The 19,418-nt window shown below is 41.5% G+C and overlaps 1 pseudogene; it reads left to right on the forward strand.

Annotated features, from left to right (window-relative positions):
* The first annotated feature begins 14,493 nt into the window (after window positions 1-14,493).
* LOC144306472 (AP-3 complex subunit sigma-1 pseudogene) lies at window positions 14,494-16,461 on the forward strand (annotated as a pseudogene).
* The last annotated feature ends 2,957 nt before the right edge of the window (window positions 16,462-19,418 follow it).

Consider the following 19,418-nt stretch of genomic DNA (forward strand, 5'->3'; position numbering starts at 1 on the left):
GGCAAATATTCTTTTTTTTATTAGTATTTATTCATGAGAGGCAGAGACATAGAAGGAGAAGCGGGTTCCCTGTGGGGAGTCCAATGTTGGACTCAATCCCAGGACCCTAGGATCATTACTTGAGCCAAAGGCAGACACTCAACCACTGAGCCATCCAGGTGCCCCAGATTGGCAAATATTCAAAAGCTTGACTATGGTACTTCCAGTAAGCAAAATTCTAAAACAGTCCCCCATGATATCTGATCTTTGGAGTTATGCCCTTGAATAGGTTATTGTATATGGCAAAGGCAGGTAGATTTTCTGTATGTAATTAAGGTCCCAATCAGTTGGCTTTACATTAATCAAAAGGGATATTATCCTGGTGGCCCTGACTTACTAGTAGGGTGCCCTTCTACAGAAGGCTTCAACCTTTCTTGAGGGCTGAGACCATCCCCTACTGGCCTTGAAGAAACCAGCCACCATGAGTTCTATAGCCCCAAAGAGATAAATTCTGCCGAGAACCTGAAGAGGCTCAGAGTCAGAGTTGTCCTCGCTGGAGCCTCCAAATGAGAACACAGCCCTATTAACACATCATATACAGCCTTGTAAGACCATGAACACAGGGCCCAACTAAGCTGTGCTCAGACTGCTGACACATAGTAACTATGAGATAATAAATGTGTTTGGTTTTAAGCTGATAAGAGTGTGATAATTTGCTACAGGAAACAGAATACTAATGAAACACTAGGCAAGGCTGGGAGGGAGCAAGTATTCTCATACATGGCTAGTGGGAGTGCAGAATGTAAAAGCCCTGTATTAATTGGCTGTTTGTACCAATTCATTGCTGCCCTGTCCATATGCACATTGACTTTGAACCTAGCAATTCCACTTCTGGGGGTTTACTCTGAAGGTTTGCCACCATAAATTTAAGATAACGTGTGCAGGGCTTTTCATTATGACATGATCTATGATGCCTAACGATTGGAAAGGCATGTAAATTGCATAGTACATAGAAGGTGGGTTGAATATATTACAATTTAGCTATGCAATGTAGTACTATGAAGCCATAAACAAAGAATTAGGAAGTTCTCTGAAATGGAGAATTCTCAGGATATGCCATTAAGTGAAAAGAGTGGAATGAGAGAGTATATGTAGCATCCTACCCTTAGTGAAGAAAGTATTGAGAATATATGTCTGTACTTATATATTCATAAAAAAGAAACAGAGAGGCTCAATCAGGAATGAATGAAAATGGAATGTAGTTATTTAATGGGAGTGAGAACAGGATAGGAGTGAGACTTTTGAGGATCTACTTCTTTACTTTTGAATGATGTATTTCATAAATGGAAAACATAAATAAAAACTTGTTAATGATAATGGACATTGAAGTATTTAGAGGGAAATGAGCCAATATCTGCAGTTTATTTTGAAATGCTTCAAAAACATAAAATAGATGGATAGATATGGGGATGTTTAGATGGATGTGGTAAAGCAGTGGTAGACTCTAGGTAGTGGGTGTGTAGATGTTCACTGTAAAATTTTTTTCAGCTTGTTTGAAATTTTTATAATAAAATGTTGGAAAAAGTAAATGAAAATGCGTGAACAAAAGCAAACCCTAAAGCAATCCTGTGTATTCGGTGGGTAATAGAGAAAAGAATTAATTCAAGTACATTGTGGATACAGTATTGACTATAGTATTCTCTTTTTTTTTTTTTCTGTGCACACTCTTAGTGGAATGTATTTTAAGGACAAAGTTTCAAAGAAATGTTGAACTTTCCTTATTAGAAATTTCAGTTGACCTTGTGATCAGCAGGTCAGTCAGATCACCTGAGTTACAGCAAATACCAGGCCAACAGAATTCTTCTTGAAATAGCCTGTTTAGGTTCAGTTTCAGAACATTAATAACCTTATCCACAATAATTTACCCAGTAGTCTCGGTATGTAGTTCCAGGAATAATTTTTATATTCCCCACTAGGTGGCAATACTATCCAACGTGATTAAAAGCCGAACTTAAATTTGAAAGACTTCTGCATCTAACAAGCTATTATACAATATTGATTTTCTCACCTATTGAGCAAACTATACTTTCATTAATATCTCTGCGAAGTAACATTCTTCAAAATGTTAGTAACAAGGAAGAATAAATCCTATTTCCAAAACCAGAATCACTGGATCCGTAGGAACCTCCAGAAGTCGGCTAGTCCATTAATCCACCTCCCAACAGAATAGCCCTCCTCCTCTGTGATCTTTTCTCTGCCCAAGAAATAGGACATTTCTCAAAGTTCTGTTCCAACATTTAGCATAAAGTCAAGTGGCTCATTCATTCTTTTTTTCCACTCATTCTTCAAAGAGCAAACAATTTCTGAGTAATTACCATATACCAGGTATTGCACTAAGTATTGTGGGTATGATGGTGCCTGTAGACAGAGTTCTGCTGCCCTCAATGAGCTTGGTGTCCATTGCCCTGGCAAAATAGGAGAGTTGGTGTGGCTCCCAGTAGCATGGCTCACTCTGCTCTTCTTGCTCAAGCAGAGGAAAGGTCTTAAACTGTAAGCAACGTAAATGCCAATGGGGAAAAATAGACAAGTCAACAATTAGAAGCCCTAGTAAGAAATGCATGGGAATAGGTAGAGGGTGCTGTGAGGCACAGCCAGTCTCAAGAGTAGTCAGGCAAGATTTCTCAGATGAAGGGACATTTATTTATTTAAAAGATTTTATTGGGATCCCTGGGTGGCGCAGTGGTTTAGCGCCTGCCTTTGGCCCAGGGCGCGATCCTGGAGACTCGGGATCGAGTCCCACATCGGGCTCCCGGTGCATGGAGCCTGCTTCTCCCTCTGCCTGTGTCTCTGCCTGTCTCTCTCTCTCTGTGATGACTATCATGAATAAATAAAAATTTTAAAAAAAGATTTAAAAGATTTTATTTATTTAAGAGAGAGCACACACACACAAGCAGGGCAGAGGGACAGGGAGAAGCAGACTCCCCATGGACCAGGGAGCCCAATGCAGGGCTTGATCCCAGGACCCTGAGATCATGACCTGAGCCAAAGGCAGACGCTTAACAGATTGAGCCACCCAAGTGCCCTGAAGGGACATTTTAAACTGAGACCTTGGATGCCTGGGTGGCTGAGCCCCTGCCTTCGGCCCAGGGTGTGATCCTGGAGTCCCGGGATTAAGTCCCACATCGGGCTCCCTGCATGGAGCCTGCTTCTCTCTCTGCCTTTGTCTTTGCCTCTCTCTGTGTCTCTCATGAATACATAAATAAAATATTTTTAAAAGTAAAATAAAATAAACTGAGACCTGAACTAGACAGGCAAGGGCCCAATGGAATGGGGGGGGGGGTGGAAGGGAGGACGGAAGGGAAGGACTATGAAGGTTACAAAAGTTGGAGGGGGAGGGATACCATCTCATTATCATTGTATGGCCAAACACAGTGTCTAGCACACGGTCGACTTAGATTACACATGACCCTCATTCTAATGCTGTCATACAACATGACTTTAGGTTACTTCTTTGAGTCTAGGTGTCTTCTAGATAAGATTCTTATTCTTGAGTCTATATATTCAAGTGTCAAGTCTATATTCTTGAGTCTTGAGTCTAGATCTCTAGATAATATTCTTATTCCTCTTGAATAAGAATTCCAGGTAGTCTCAAAATATGACAGAATTGAAGTGTCCTCACTCTGAATAAATAAAATCACTCAAGAACATTGTGGAGCAGGAGATGAAAGGATCTCAGGATCTAAGTCTGAGGACCTTTGATATGTAAGCAACAGAAAAAAGAACAACCCAAGAGGCAAAAGAAACCAGGCGAGCATGGCATCTTAGGGGTGGGTACCGCCATCACACTGCAGCAGGTTGAGGGTAAAGTAGCAGGTGAACCTGTGGAACCAGCAAACACAGAAAACTCTATAAAGGAATCTGGCAAGGGATAGGAAATGTTTGGGCATGTTTAAATGCTGCTAGAGAGGAGCCAGGAACCAGGGAAAAGTTGCAGGGGGCAAGGGAAGAAACAGATAAAGCTGTGAAGTCAGTGTAACTGCTGGGAAGGCGGGAGAGTGTGTGAGCTAAGAATGGGGGGCTGTAAGAGGGATGCCCAGGGGTGTACTGAGCTCATTAAACACCCAGAGTGGGGTTTTTTTTAAGAGCAATTTTGGGTTCACAGCAAACTTGAGCCAAAGGCATAGGATTTTCCCATACACCCTCTGCCTCCATACAGGCATAGCCTCCCCAGGATGTCAACATCCTGCGCCTACACTGGAGTGGCACATTTGTTACAGGTCAGGAGGCTACTTTGATACCTCTTTATCACACAAAGCCTAACCTTTGTTTATTCTTGGTGTTGTACATTCTGTGGGTCTGCACCAGGGTGTAAGACATGTGTACATCATACCATACAGAGTATTTTCACTGCCCTAAAAACCCTGTGTGCTCGACCTATTCATCCCTCCCTTTCCACAACCCTTGACAACCACTGATCCTTTTACTGCCTCCAGGGTTTGAGCTTGCCCACAGTATCAGAGTTGGAATCAAACAGTATGTAGCCTTTTCAGATTGGCTTCTTTCATTTACTGATATGCATTTAAGTTTCCTCCCTGTCTCTTCATGACTCATTTCTTCTCATCCTGAATAATATTCCATTGTCTGGATGGACTAGTTTATTTAGCGTGGATCATTTTTAACAAATGTTATTTTCAGGAATCATGAAATGAGGCAAATAATAAAACAACCAGAAAGTAAATGCAGAAAGTGAAAGTTTTCTGTTTTGAACTTTCTGTGTAAGAAAAAGATTTTTGATAAATTACAGTACAAAAAAGGGAAGAAAGTAATACTTTGATACTTTTGTTTTGCATGCAAAAGATACAATTTAGAGGAAAATACTAAATGGTCCTGCTGGATATGTTTTTTTTTAAGAGTGGGGGAGGGGCAGAGAGAGAAATTAAGCCAGCTCCATACCCTGATGCGAGCCTTGATCTCACGTATCTGAGGTCATGACCTGAGCTAAAACCAAAAGTCGGGCACTCAACCAACTGAGCTACCCAGGTGCCCATGATTAGATAGGTTCTCAAGTCCCTCCCTTTCCACAACCCTTGGCAACCACTGATCCTTAAACAATTAATTTAAAAAGAAGTTTCAACTTTTTTTTTAAGGAAATGTCAACTTTAAAGATTTTACTCAAATTCAGTAAAATGTTTCAAGTGTGAACTAAAATCTGTCCTTACAAAACTTCTCCATTTGCACTGACAGTTTTGAATTTTAAACACAGATAAGAATTCCAGGTGGTCTCAAAATATGACAGAATTAAAGTGACTCAAGTTCTGTTTCTCTACCTATATGTATAATGACTGTGCTATCATTTTTTTCTCAATCTAGTATTTTTTTTAAAGATTTTTTTTTTATTTACTTGACAGAGAACACAAGCAGGGGGAGGGGTAAAGGAAGAAGCAGGCTCCCCGCTGAGCAGGGAGCCCAATGTGGGGCCCCATCCCAGACCCTGGGTTCATGACCCAAGCCAAAGGCAGATTCTTGACTGACTGAGCAACCAACCCAGGTGCCCCTTAATCTAGTATTTAAAAGCAAAAATACAGTACGCCAGGGACTGGAGACAGGAGCTGTACCCAAAGTGAACTGCACTGATTCCACTGGACACGTACTCTCCAAACCAGCTGTGTGTGGCTGAGGCTGGGTGTGTGGGATGCCAAGCACATAACCCGGAGGTCTCTGAATACCCGCATGAAGAGTATAATGTTTATTAATGGAATAATAAAAAGTGCTCAAGTTTTATTTTAGGAAAACCAACAGTAACTGCTACAGTGTTTAGAACTGACCAGCAAAAGATTGTTTTCAGGAAGGAGTATTTTATCTGATGTTGTTTAGAATTGCCAGCTCATGATGGTGGTTAGAAGACCAGCTATGCAGTCCACCAGGTGCAGGCATGAGGGCTGTGTTATAACACTACACCGCCCCATTCCCCTAGGTTGGCCACACAGAAATGCTCCCCGTGGCAGAAGGAAAGGCTGAGAAAGAGGCTTAGCAAGGGGCAGGTGAGGGTAGCAGGAGTAAGACCACCTGGAGCAAGGGGAAACTGATGCAGGCTCGCAACTGCAGTGGATGTTGCATTTATTAAGGCTTGCATACACTGCAAGAAAGAGACATGGGAGTACATTGCATGGAGGCACAGGGCCCAGAAATGCTATAGGAGCGCCCCCTCAGCAGCTGATCAGTCACTCTGGGTTGAGGTACTTCCAAAGCCAAGATTACCAACAGTCCTCTGAGAACTGAATGAATAACCTGAGGGGTTTTATTTTTTAATTTTAATTTTTTTTAAGATTTTATTTTTTTATTCACAGGAGACACAGAGAGAGGCAGAGACATAGGCAAAGGGAGAAGCAGGCTCCCTGTGGGGAGCCCAATGTAGGACTTGATCCCAGGACCCAGGATCACCACCTGAGCCAAAGGCAGATGCTTAACCACTGAGCCACGCTTAACCACTGAGCCACTCAGGTGTCCTTTTAATTTTTTTTAAGTGATCTCTACCTCCCAATGTTGAGTTTGAACTTATGACCCTGAGATCAAGAGTTGCATGCTCCACCGACTGAGCCAGCCAGGTGCCCCCAAATAACCTGAGTTTTTGAGGCTTCTCTTTTTTGAGTACACCTAAGTATCTGTAGGTCCTAAAAGAGAGTGCCTTATTGGGGGTGGGGGGGTCTACTAGTATTCCCCAGCAGGAGCGTCCCCACTGGGCAGGGTGCCACTGTACTGTCCTCTTTGAAGGGAGGTTCTCCCTCCCTCTACCCTGGCTGCCTTGGACTGCTGCCCGGGCAGCAGGGTTGGCTTCTGGTGAAGGGCACAAACCACAGATATTTTATGTAGAAAGCTTGTGTTTGGGAATACTTTCCTCAGAAAGGTCTGAGGGCTTGCCAAGAGCATAGAGCCCAGTGTAATGCTCTTAGGCACAGTAGACATGCTTAGAAACAGCTGCTGCGAGAGAGAACAGAAAGAAAACACAGGATTCAGGACCCAGTGGAGTTTGAAGACTGCTTTTGCCAAAGCTTAGAGTAACTTTTTCTGTTGACTTCAGTGGGAAGGGAGAGCAGATTGTTACAGTTCTCTAAATCCAGAGTTGGGAGACTTTTTTCTTTACAGGGACAGATAGTAAATATTTTAGGTTTCCTTTATTGCACACTGTGTGTGTGCGTGTGTGTGTGTGTGTGTGTTTACCACCCTAAAAAAATAAAAACTGTTCTTAGTTCTCAGGCAAGACAAAACAGGCCATGGGCTCAATTTGGCCTGATGACCATGTTTTGCTGACCTTTACTCTAGATAGTTGGCACATTCTTAGACTAAAGAAAAAAAAACCCAAGGAATCTATCTATCAGAGATAGCAAAGTTACTTTCCACCCTCCCAAGAAAGGCTATTTTCTTGCAAGAAACTTGATAAATGGGCAGCCCGGGTGGCTCAGCGGTTTAGCGTGGCCTTCAGCCCAGGGCGTGATCCTGGAGACCCGGGATCCAGTCCCTCGGTGGGCTCCCTGCATGGGGCCTGCTTCTCCCTCTGCCTGTGTCTCTGCACGCCTTTCTTCTCTCATGAATAAATAAATAAAGCCTTTAAAAAAAAAAAGAAACTTGATAAATAATTTTGAAATGGGTATGTATAAGAATCACTTTCTCCCTACCAGAGTGAAAAAAAGAGTTGTGGGTGAGCAAGGTACATAGGAATAGGCATATAAGAAGTGCTAAAGCCACTCCTGTCCATGGAAAGGAGAAGCAGGGGAAGTTAGAGGATGCCTTATTTGTGCTGCAGATTTGCTAATGCAACTTTTTTTTTTCCTCTGGGGAATTTATGGGTTAAGATTTGAAATAGACTTATGGAAAATAGATTGAAAAAGAAATTCAATGAAAAGAACCAAAATAGATCACCAACCATATTTGTGTTGGATTCAAGACTCTAGAGTGTTTAAGAAAATCAGAAAAGCAAGCTCCAGTCAAAATGGTGTGTGTCTGTGAAAATGAAGAGAAGAGGGAGGCAGGCATCTGAAGGACCAGTGTGAGCAGAGTTTTCTCAGAAGTGCGGGATTTTAAAAGGTTTGGAAGAAAGATGAAAGGCAGCGTACCTTCCTCAAAACTGCCGAATGCCCTCTAAGCAAGAACCTCCACAGCCTCTATGAAACCCACCACAGAGTTATTTCCTCCCCCATAGAAGCAGTAACAGGTAGATCAGGCCTGGCTGCGTCATTGGGGCAGGTCCAGTGCCAGATGAACAGGAGAGCCCTTGTGTTAAAAAAAGAAAAAACTGCTCATAATTTCAAGATGGTAAGGGAAGTATAAAAACCAAGCAAGCACTGGGATGCCTGGGTGGCTCAGTGGTTGAGCATCTGCCTTTGGCTCAGGTTGTGATCTCCGGGTCCTGGGATGGAGTACTACCTATGTCTCTCCCTCTCCTTCTGTGTGTCTCATGAATAAATAAATAAAATCTTTTAAAAAATAAAAATAAAAAACAAGCACAGGGCTGTTCTGAGCAAGTTCAGGTGTAGACTCATGAAGCAGGTACTGGAATTGCACTCAGGATATCCAGACCCTGCTTCAGGCCAACCATTGCTGCTTCCTTTGAGATGTGTAAGAGGCAGCAGTGTACAGAAGCCTCTCCCGGCTTCCCCTTCATCTCTAAGTGGATTCCTGTGACTGCCTTTGTAGCTCTGGTAAACCAGGCCGCAGGACACAATGTACACTCAGGACCTAAATCTTTCTGCCAAGAACGAACTGAGACCACCCGAGGTTTTATTTTTTATTTTATTTTTTTAGAGGGTGGGGAGGGAAAGGAAGAGAATTTTATTTTTTTTAAGATTTCACTTATTTATTCCAGTGAGAGAAAGAGAGAGCACATGCATGCACAAGTGTGGGGGGCGTGAGGTGGCACAGGGAGAGGAAGAAGCAGACTCCCTGATAAGTAGGGAGCCTCATATGGGCCTTGATCCCAGGTCCCCAAGATCATGACCTAAGCCGAAGGCAGATGCTTAACCTACTGAGCCACCCAGGTGCCCTGAAAAGGGAGAGGATTTTAAGCAGTTCCATGCTCAGTGCAGAGCCCAATGCAGGGCTCATCTCACAATCCTGAGATCATGACCTGAGCCAATATCAAGAGTTGAACGCTTTAACTGACAGCCACCCAGGCACCCCTGCTTGAGGTTTTATGTAAACAGAGAAGAGAAAAATAGCAACTGTCCCAGCTACCACTATAGCCAGGAGGAGAAGAGTAGTGCCCTTTAGTGCCCCTCCCACAAGCAGAGTATCCCAGCCACTGACCTGGATCCAGGCAGATTCATGGCTGCTCCTCTAGGAGGGCAACAGGATGGAGGTGACAAAAGGGAGACTTTGTCCAGTTTCCCACCCCACCTTGAGGAAAAGGGCTGAAGCATATTGGGATTTAAAAAGAAACAGGAAGAACAGGAATCTCTGCTGCTTTGATGAAATTAGCATAAATGCCAAGAGAGCAATAAGCAAGGAAAATAGCCAATTATTTTTCTTCTCCTCCTTCGTAAAGCAATGTTTACAGTAGCCTGCAATGTTTTAACAAAGAACTGAAGCCCAAAAGAATGTGTAAGAGCATCAAATGATACCACCGCAGGTGTTTAAAATGAAGTGTCCAGAACTAGACAAAATAGGATAATGTAGGAACTGGCCCATGTGCTGTGAGTCTAAAAGACTGGGCAAAGAAACAAATCTCAAATTTTGAGGGAAAAAAGGAGGAGGAAGTTTAATTCTCAAAATAGGAACTAGTAAATTTGAAAATCAAATTGTTGGTAAAATTATGAGCAAACTGCATCTGTGAGAATGACATGGTAATGGAAGCCCCCTTGTGAGACAGAACATGAAGACTCCTAACTCTGGGAAACGAACTAGGGGTGGTGGAAGGGGAGGAGGGCGGGGGGTGGGGGTGACTGGGTGACGGGCACTGAGGGGGGCACTTGATGGGATGAGCACTGGGTGTTATTCTGTATGTTGGGAAATTTAACACCAATAAAAAATAAATTTATTATTAAAAAGAAAAGGAAGCCCCCTTGTGTTCTGTAAACAAGTCCTTTCAATCCAGACTCTTCTAAAAAAAAGGGAGAGGGTAGTGATGGAAGTACAATTATAGTGCTAAATCAGTGGAATAAAACCAGTGATTCCAGCAAAATGATGAGGAAAGCCTAGTATGTCATCTTGTGGCCATGATAAAGAAATGTGGACAGATTAATCACCCCTTTAAACCACACACACTGTATTATTAGTATATCAGAGTCAACTTGTCCAGGTGGTGTCTCACAGAGATCAGCCCATCACTCACTGTCCAGTTTAGTGGCTCTGTGGATAATTTTTAAATCTGATAAGCACACCTCCTGTGCCAATGTGTAAAAAGATTTTTGTACAAATACAAGGAGACTAGGCTTGGTAATCATAAAACAAACAAAAAACTTGGAAATTTTGATTGCTTATGCACTACTTTTTTTTTCTAATATTTTATTTATTTGAGAGAGACAGAAAGGGAAAGACAACGCATGAGTAGAAAGGCAGGGGCAGAGGGAGTAGCAGACTCCTCACTGATCAGGAAGCCAAACACAGGGCTCTATCCCAGGATCGCAGGATCATGACCTGAACTAAAGACAGACACTTAACCAACTGAGCCGTCTAGGTGCACCTGATTGCCTATACATTAAAATGAACTAGCTCTACAGTGTAATTGTTGGAAAAAGCTAATACTGTGTTAAGACAAAGTATCAGAAACCAAAATATTCATTAAGAACTTATTTAGAAGCCTTGGCTCTCAAGCTAGACTCTCAACTAGTGTTCAGATACTAGCTCTGCTACCTTGGGTAACCTTGGACAAATTATTTAATCTCTTCGTATCCACAGTCCTCTCTTCCTCCATTTTAAAAATGAGGATAATAGCAATACCCACTTAATATGGTTCTCTTGCATATTTAGAGATAATACTTATAAAAATCTTTAGGGCAGCCCAAGTGACTCAGCAGTTACTGCCACCTTTAGCCCAGGGCCTGATCCTGGAAACCCGGGATTCCTGCATGGAGCCTGCTTTTCCTTCTGCCTGTATCTCTCTGCCTCTCTCTCCCCCTGTGTCTCTCATAAATAAATAAAATCTTAAAAAAAAAAATCTTTAGATTAGGGGTACCCGGGTGGCTCAGTCAGTTAAGTATCTGCCTTTGACTCAGGTCATGATCCCGGGGTTCTGGGATCGAGTCCCATGTTGTTGGGGGGGGGGGTCCCTGCTTAGCATGGGGTCTGCTTCTCCCTCTCCCTCTGCCCCTCCCCCTGCTTGTGTGCACTCACTCTCTGTCAAATAAATATATAAAACCTTAAAACATTTAGATTAGTGCTCTACTAATGTTACCTGCTAATATTCTTTTGGAAACTTTATGTACATTTGCATGTGTGATGTGTGACTTTTTATTCAATCATGTATTTATTGGAAAATAATATATTAAAATCACATATTTATTGAAAAGTAATATATATATTAAAATAGATATGTTAAAATGCAGGACTAAAAGGTATACGCTGAAAAATTCTCCCTGAATTACCAGTTCTTATAACTGGAAGATAACCCTTGTTCAGCTTCTTGTGTGCCTTTCATTTTTATGTACAAATTGGCACAGTGTTCTGTACCTTTGTTTCTCCCCCCACATACTGCGTAACTTTCCATAGCAGCACATATAGATCTGCTCCATTCTTTTTTTTTTTTTTTAATTTTTTAAGTTTATTCATGAGAGACACAGAGGCAGAGGCACAGGCAGAGGAGAAGCAGGCTCCCTATGGGGAGCCTAATGTGGAACTCAGTCCCAGGATCCTGGGATCATGACCTGAGCCAAAGCAGATGCTCAACCACTGAGCCACCCAGGTGCCCCAAGTCCATTCTTTTTTTAAGCTGCATAGTATTTCATTGTGTAGATGTACCATAATTGATTCACCTTGGACCGAAATTGCATCATTTAGGCTGTACTTCAGGCTTTTGTTTTTACAGACAGTGCCGCTGTAGATTTACTCACAGCTTCAACACTGGGGTCAGACAGATTGCGTTAAAGACTTAATTAAAGTCCCATTATTGTCACTTATGAACTCTCTGGCCCTGTGTTAGCTTTACTCAACTGTAATTTCCTTTAGTGTAAAATGCCCATAGTATTAGTGCCAAACTCATGGGTTCTTGTGAGGATTAAGTGTAAAATGCCTTGCTTGGTCCCTCATACACAGTAAATACAAAATACTCCTCGACAAATACAAAATACTCCTATTTTTCATTTTCCAGCTTGATTTGCATTGGAGATTTTCTGTAGGGTGAGTTCTCAGAAGTCAAATTGCTAGATCCAGAGGTGTTCAGGTAAAACTGATAGATAACGTCACCTTGTCTCCATGTTGGATAGTCTGCTTGCCCCTCTGTATGGAGATACATCAGCTCTCTCCACTCTGCTCTTCAGAGACCAGCCTCTATAAAACTGTATCAGACCCTGTCTTTACCCACTGGCTTCCAGTCAGTTCCCTGTGAGACACACTGGCGCAGGATGGGAGGGTGGGAAGAAGGAGCCCCAGGCTTGTGGTTGGCAGTGGCTGCATTCCTCTTCCAAAAGCTCATTGGGCGGCTCCACCCCCCTTCTCCTCTCACTCCCAGTGCATTTCAGTGGATGCTCCCTCCCCTGGCTGCATGAGGCCCCAAGGCAACCACTTCCTGCAGGGCCTTGGGTACTTCACCAACCCTTGTAGTTTCCCTCAACTCTGGGCACATCTATAAATAATCCTTTCATCAAACTTCCTTCAGTTACCCTTCTAAAGTGCCATCTGCCTAGTATGCTAACCAATTCACATACCCACTAATAAGCTATGAGAATACTTGTTTTTATCATACTTTTGGCAATAGTCATGTCAAATATTTTTTGAGATTTTATGTAAAATTCTTCCTTGTTTGTTTTTTTCTGAGCACTAGTGCTGTTATTTATCTTTTATCACAATAGTTCTGTTGATCTTCAATTTCCTTTAAGATTTTATATATATATATATATATATATATATATATATATATATATATATTCAAGATTTATTCATCTCAGAGAGAGAGAGTGCACACATGTGCACAAGCAAGAGGCGCAGAGAGATGGAGAGAGAGTCCCAAGCAGACTCTCATGAAGTGCCGAACATGGAGCCTGACATGAGGCTCAATCCCACAACCATGAGATTGCCACATGCACCGAAACCAAGAGCCAGATGCTTAACCAATGGTGCCACTGAGGCACCCCTAAAGATTATGTTTTTAAGTAATCTCTACCCCCTACATGGAGCTTGAACTTACAACTCTGATATCAAGAGTCATATACTCTATGGACTAAACCAGCTAGGAAACCATGAACTTCAATTTCTTAAATGCCTTTGCAGAAGTATTGTCTTACTGTTTGCAGACTGCTGTAATAGACTGCCGTAGGCTGGGTGGCGCATAAACAACAAAATTTTATTTCTCATAGACTTGGGGGGCTGGAAGCTCAAGATCAGGGTGTGGACTGATTCAGTGCCTGGTGAGGACCTGCTTCCTAATTCATGTGCGTCCTCCTATGGTGGAAGGGACAAGGGAGCTCTCTGGGATGACTTGTTGTTTTAGAGTAATGGGAGGGGGGAGTAGCAGGCTTCATTGGAAGAGCATGTGACTCTTGATCTTGGGGTTGTGAGTTTGGGCCCCACACTAAGTGGAGAGATCACTAAAAATAATTTTTTTTTAAAGTATTCATCTATTAAAAAAAAAAAAAAAGAGTAAGTTCTATACCCAATATTGGGCTCAGACATGACCCTGAGATCCAGAGTCACATGCTTTACCAACAGAGCCTCTGGGGTCTATTTATAAGGGCACTAATCACCCTCATGACCTAATCATCTCCCAAAGGCCATACCTCCAAATACCATCACTTTGGAGGTTAGGTTTCAACACATGAATTTGGGTGGAGGGGAATGCAAACATTTAGTCCATAGCAAATACAGATATTTATTTATCCAACATTATATTAGTTCAATTTTTAAAAGAATTAAAAATAGAAGAAAATTACCCAAAATTATTCTTAGAATTGTTGGAGCTTAATACTTTACTCCAAAATATATGCTATTAAGGAATCACTATAAATTTTATTAGGTATGATGATAACACTGTTGGCATATTTTAAAAAAAGAAAGAGGAAAAAAAAAAAAAAAGAAAAAGCCTGGATCTTTAGAAAGTATTCCTCTGCTTATAAGTGAGATGATATGACATCTATCTTGATTTATTTTAAAATACTCCAGAAAAAGAAAAAATAGAGTGTGGGGAATACACGGAACAGCCCAGGAAATGTTGGTAATTGTAGAAAGTGGATGATGTAGATGGTGCTTCATGATACCCATTCTTTTCCCTTCTGTACCCGGTCATTATCTCTATTGTCATGTTTATTTCGAAGTTTCCAAAAGAAATAAACAAACAAAACCAATGGCAACCACAAACAAAAAGACAACTAAAAAATCCAAGTAGGAAAAGGATGCCCCAGCCTGGCCCTCGGCATCCACCAGTCAGCCTTGCCAGGCCCAGTAGTGATCAGGGCGATCCTCATTTTCAACAACCTCGGGAAGCGGTGGCTCTCCACATTCTACCTGCCCTACAGTGAAGACCCACAACAGCAAACCGTTGGGGAGATTTTGCATTTGGTATCTAAGAAAGGTGAAATGTTTGTAATCCTCCTAGAAGGAGGGTTATTAATTGGAGGATCTGACAACAAATTCACTTATGGACATTGCACACAGCATTATATTTTGTCTTCCACGGGGATTCTCCAGAGAATGAAGTTGGCATTTTATTTTTTTATTTTTATTTTTGAAGTTGGCATTTTAGATCTAATCCAGGTATTCTCAAAACATTTGACAAGTATTTTTGAAAATACTTGGATTTAATTCTCCCTGTAGACAAGGTCGACAGTATTTTGCAGAAATGGTGCTGGGGGGAATGGTATTGGACACCGACATGAATGAGATTGTGTCTTACACTGATCCCTGAAGAAGTCTGAAGCTGGCATAGCAGGAGTTCCAGCCTGTGCTGTATCAGCTGTGAAGAATATGAAACTTCCTGCAAGAAACTTCCTGCAAGAAAAATTTCAAACATACATTCCCTATTCACAGATTTCTCACATCCTATTTATTTTGGAAACTTGTGTATACATGAAGACAAAGACCAATACTATGAAAGTCTGTATGCCTGCTACATAGATTCAACAACCATCACCATCTTGCCATGTTTATCTCTCTGCATAGACTTTTATAACAGGCCCACTTAAAGTGTTCTTGATGCTTTTGCTCCTTTTTTGCTTCCTCCTCCCCCTGAATTTTCTAATGTCCCTGCTCAGAACACTTCACCAACTCCCCTTTCTGCCTGGCCCTCTAACACGGGCTTTCTAAACAGCCCCAGCTCCATTCTTTATCTCAAGTTAAGAACCAGAACATTTTGTCCCCTATTAACGGCCTATCAGGCACCAGAAGATGGAAAGAAATTGCTTCCTGTGGGAGAAACCATGAGAATGTCTGGCTCGAGGACCACTCACCGTTCCTTCCTTTAGATCTTCCAGCTCAGTGTCTTCTGGCCTCTGCACATTTACTGAAAAACTATACCCAGAATTATTCAGAGGAAGGAATACAAGTAAAAAAGAAACATGATTTTTTTATGTTAGAGATGTAGGTGAAAGATTTGGTGGAGATTAAGGCAGAAGAACTATCATCTTTTTCAATTATAGAGTTGCAGGATGTCACTTGGTCATGATCAAGTTCTGTCTCTCCCCCAATACCCACAGACGATTTAAAGTTAATGCTCACAAACCCCATTCACAGGTTAAATACACACAGTACACATGAGTTTCTGGTCTTAATGCTTCACAGAGCTAATGAATCTGTTTCACTTGAAAGGACCCATCTAATCCTCTTAGCATCAAAAGAGAGAAGCTTGTCCAACCAACTCCCTCTGTTATCTAAATGAAAGGAGAGAATTTCCCTTCAGAAGTCGCTTGCTGTTGAGGAGTTATGCTTTCATTTACACGGAGAAATAAGCCCAGGCTGAGGTGAAATGGACCTTGAGAGTAAGAGAGAGAGAGAGAGAGAGAGAAAGAGTAGTGAACAGCGCTGATGCATCAGATAAGGAACAAGGAAAGAGGCTTGCTGAATCCTTGAGTGGGGTGTTTTATTTATTTATTTTTTAAAGGAACAATAAAGTTGGATGTTTAAATCAACAAAATGTAGAAAACAGCATATGAGATGATCTTTAATAAGCAATGTATGTTTATTACTGGAATAGAAACTTTTTTTTAAAAAAGGAACTATCTTAAAAGGGAAGATAGTTTCCTTTTTAATTTTCTATTATTTCCCAAGTATGGTAAAACTGTGGCAGCCACAGATTTAACAGAAGTAAAACAGTTGATATTAATAGGAAGTCATGAAAGCATTGGTTTTGGTCTTGGTTGGCTTTTTTTTTTTTTTAAAGCTACATTTTCTTTTTTCTTTTTTTTTTTTTTTTAAATTTTTATTTATTCATGATAGGCACACAGTGAGAGAGAGAGAGGCAGAGACACAGGCAGAGGGAGAAGCAGGCTCCATGCACCGGGAGCCAGACGTGGGATTCGATCCTGGATCTCCAGGATCGCGCCCTGGGCCAAAGGCAGGTGCCAAACCGCTGTTCCACCCAGGGATCCCTGGTTGGCTTTTTAAAGTAAAATAGTTGCCTTATCAATTTTCTCTTCCATATTACATATTGAATGCTCTCAAATATCTAGCTGATGAGTCCCATTCAGACCTTTTTAATAATCAAATAATCTTGACAGGGCTGCTTTCTTATGAATTCACTAAAATAATTAGGAGAAAGGAATCATGAAGAAAGATACATATCCTGGGATTATGATATACTTTTAGTCTAACTAAAGACTAATTATTCATCTTTTATTATAATTGTATAATAGTTGTATAATTTACACAGTTGTATAATTTACTCTGAATTTATAATCAAAAGTCGAGCACAGGGGAAGTCTGAATGAAGCCTAGAGTTTGTTCATTGTAACGTACCAGTGTTGGTTTCTTACATTGGCAGCTGTACTATTGTAATGTGAAAGGATAACATTGGGGTAAACTGGATGACAATTATATGGGAACTCTCTGTATTATCTTTGAGACTTTTTGTAAGTATAAAGTATTCTAAAGTAACTTTTAAAAAAAAAAAGGCCTAACATATGTTGAGTAAAACAATGGATGTATGGATAATGATCTGCTCGACATTATCCCAGTGATTACTATAATCATGAAAATTATACATTAAAAAAGCTTGTTAATTAAAGATTTGACATTTTCCAAGTAAAATCCATGTTAAAATATTCAGCTCAGGTTGTCAGTTCTAAACAAGGAGCCAAGAAAACACAATCAGACTAAGAAGAGTTCTGTAATATTTTGGGTACTTAGGACACCAGAAATACAGTCTTTCTTAAGTCTAACATGAATTAGATGAGGACATTTGAACAAAAGAAGGCTGTTATCTGCCAGTTTGTCCTGCATTTCTGGTCAATTTGGAAAGAAAAATGAAGAACTATGGGGGATCATATGTCCCTGTGTTCCTTCTTTTTCCACTTTCTGCTATTTAGATATTCCTGAAGTTAGGACAATGGTAAGATCCCAATGATATCCCTATATCTCATTGGGATATAGGACTCTTCCAATAAATAATTCTGTAGAGCTCACTAAGGATATCACATGCCTTCTCATTAAGTAAACAGAACTAAAGAACCTGTATCCATTGTGATTCTCATTGGTCGCACCTCAGTTTTTGACATTCAGTCTTATAGACCACACAGTGGTAAACAATGGCCCATGGGCCACATCTGGCCTGTAGTCTTTTTTTTTTTTCAGCCCATGAATTAAGGATGGTTTTTACATTTTTTTACTTTTTTATTTTTATTTTTTTAAGATTTTATTTATTTATTCATGAGAGACATACACAGAGAGAGAGAGAGAGAGAGAGAGAGAGAGATGCAAAGACACAGGCAGAGGGAGAAGCAGGCTCCACACAGGGAGCCCGATGTGGGACTCGATCCCAGGTCTCCAGGACCAGGCCCTGGGCTGAAGGCGGTGCTAAACTGCTGAGCTACCCAGGCTGCCCATTTTTTTACTTTTTTAAAAAATATTTTATTTATGTATTTGACAGAGAAAGTACACAAGCAGGGGGATCAGGAGAGGGAGAAGTAGGCTCCTGCAGAGCAGGGAGCCCGATGTAGGGCTCCATTCCAGGACCCTGGGATCATAACCTGAGCCAAAGGCAAGACACTTAACCAACTGAGCCATCCAGGTGCCCCCATTTTTTTACATTTTTAAATAATGGAAGAAAAGGAGACCAGGGATCCCTGGGTGGCTCAGCGGTTTAGCGCCTGCCTTCGGCCCAGGGCGTGATCCTGGAGGCCCAGGGCGTGATCCTGGAGGCCCGGGATCAAGTCCCACATTGAGCTTCCTGCATGGAGCCTGCTTCTCCCTCTGCCTGTGTCTCTGCCTCTCTCTCTCTCTGTGTCTCTCCTGAATAAATAAACAAAATCTTAAAAAAAAAAGAAAGAAAGAAAAGGAGACCAAAAGAATATTTCCTGACATGTGAAATGAAATTCAAACTTCAGCATCTGTAAAGGAAGTTTTATTGGAATACACATAAAAGTATGGCTGCTTTCCTCCTACAAAGGCAGAGCTGAGAAATTGTGACAGACTCAAAGGCTTGCAAAGTCTAAAATATTTACTCCCTGAGCTTTTCAAGAAAATGTTTGTCAATGGGTTGTAAACAATTCCTCCCATACATACAGTCCTCCTTCTTGGTTTTCAGAGCAGGGTTCTCATTTTTTAGCTTTCTAACCAAGTGCCACTGTGGGATTTAAGCAGCAATGGGACAGGGTTAGCTTAGTAAGGAGAGGACTAAGTGTAGCTAGCCAGGAAGGGTCTGGTAGACAATAGCAGCCAGGAAGGTAAGATGTCAAGTACCAGAAGAGATAATCTATGGCAGAGGAGGCTAAGCAGGTCCTGGTGATCTGACGGAAAGGAGGTACCGTTTTAAGAAATCAGCTGAGGGGCAGCCCCAGTAGCGCAGCGGTTTAGCACCGCCTGCAGCCTGGGGTGTGATCCTGGAGACCCGGGATCGAGTCCCACATCAGACTCCCTGCATGGAGCCTGCTTCTCCCTCTGCCTGTGTCTCTGCCTCTGTGTGTGTGTGTGTGTGTCTCTATGAATAAATAAATCTTTTAAAAAAAAAAAAAAGGAAGAAAGAAAACAGCTGAGGAACAGGAGACATGAGGTATGAGTGTTCTAGACAGAGTCTAGAAAGTCAAAGTTTGCAGGAGCTGCATGAACAAGCAGGCTGATACCAAACCCAAGATCTAACCCTAGGGCAA

Source organism: Canis aureus, chromosome 37 (genome assembly GCF_053574225.1).
Source record: "Canis aureus isolate CA01 chromosome 37, VMU_Caureus_v.1.0, whole genome shotgun sequence".
Lineage (NCBI taxonomy): Eukaryota > Metazoa > Chordata > Mammalia > Carnivora > Canidae > Canis > Canis aureus.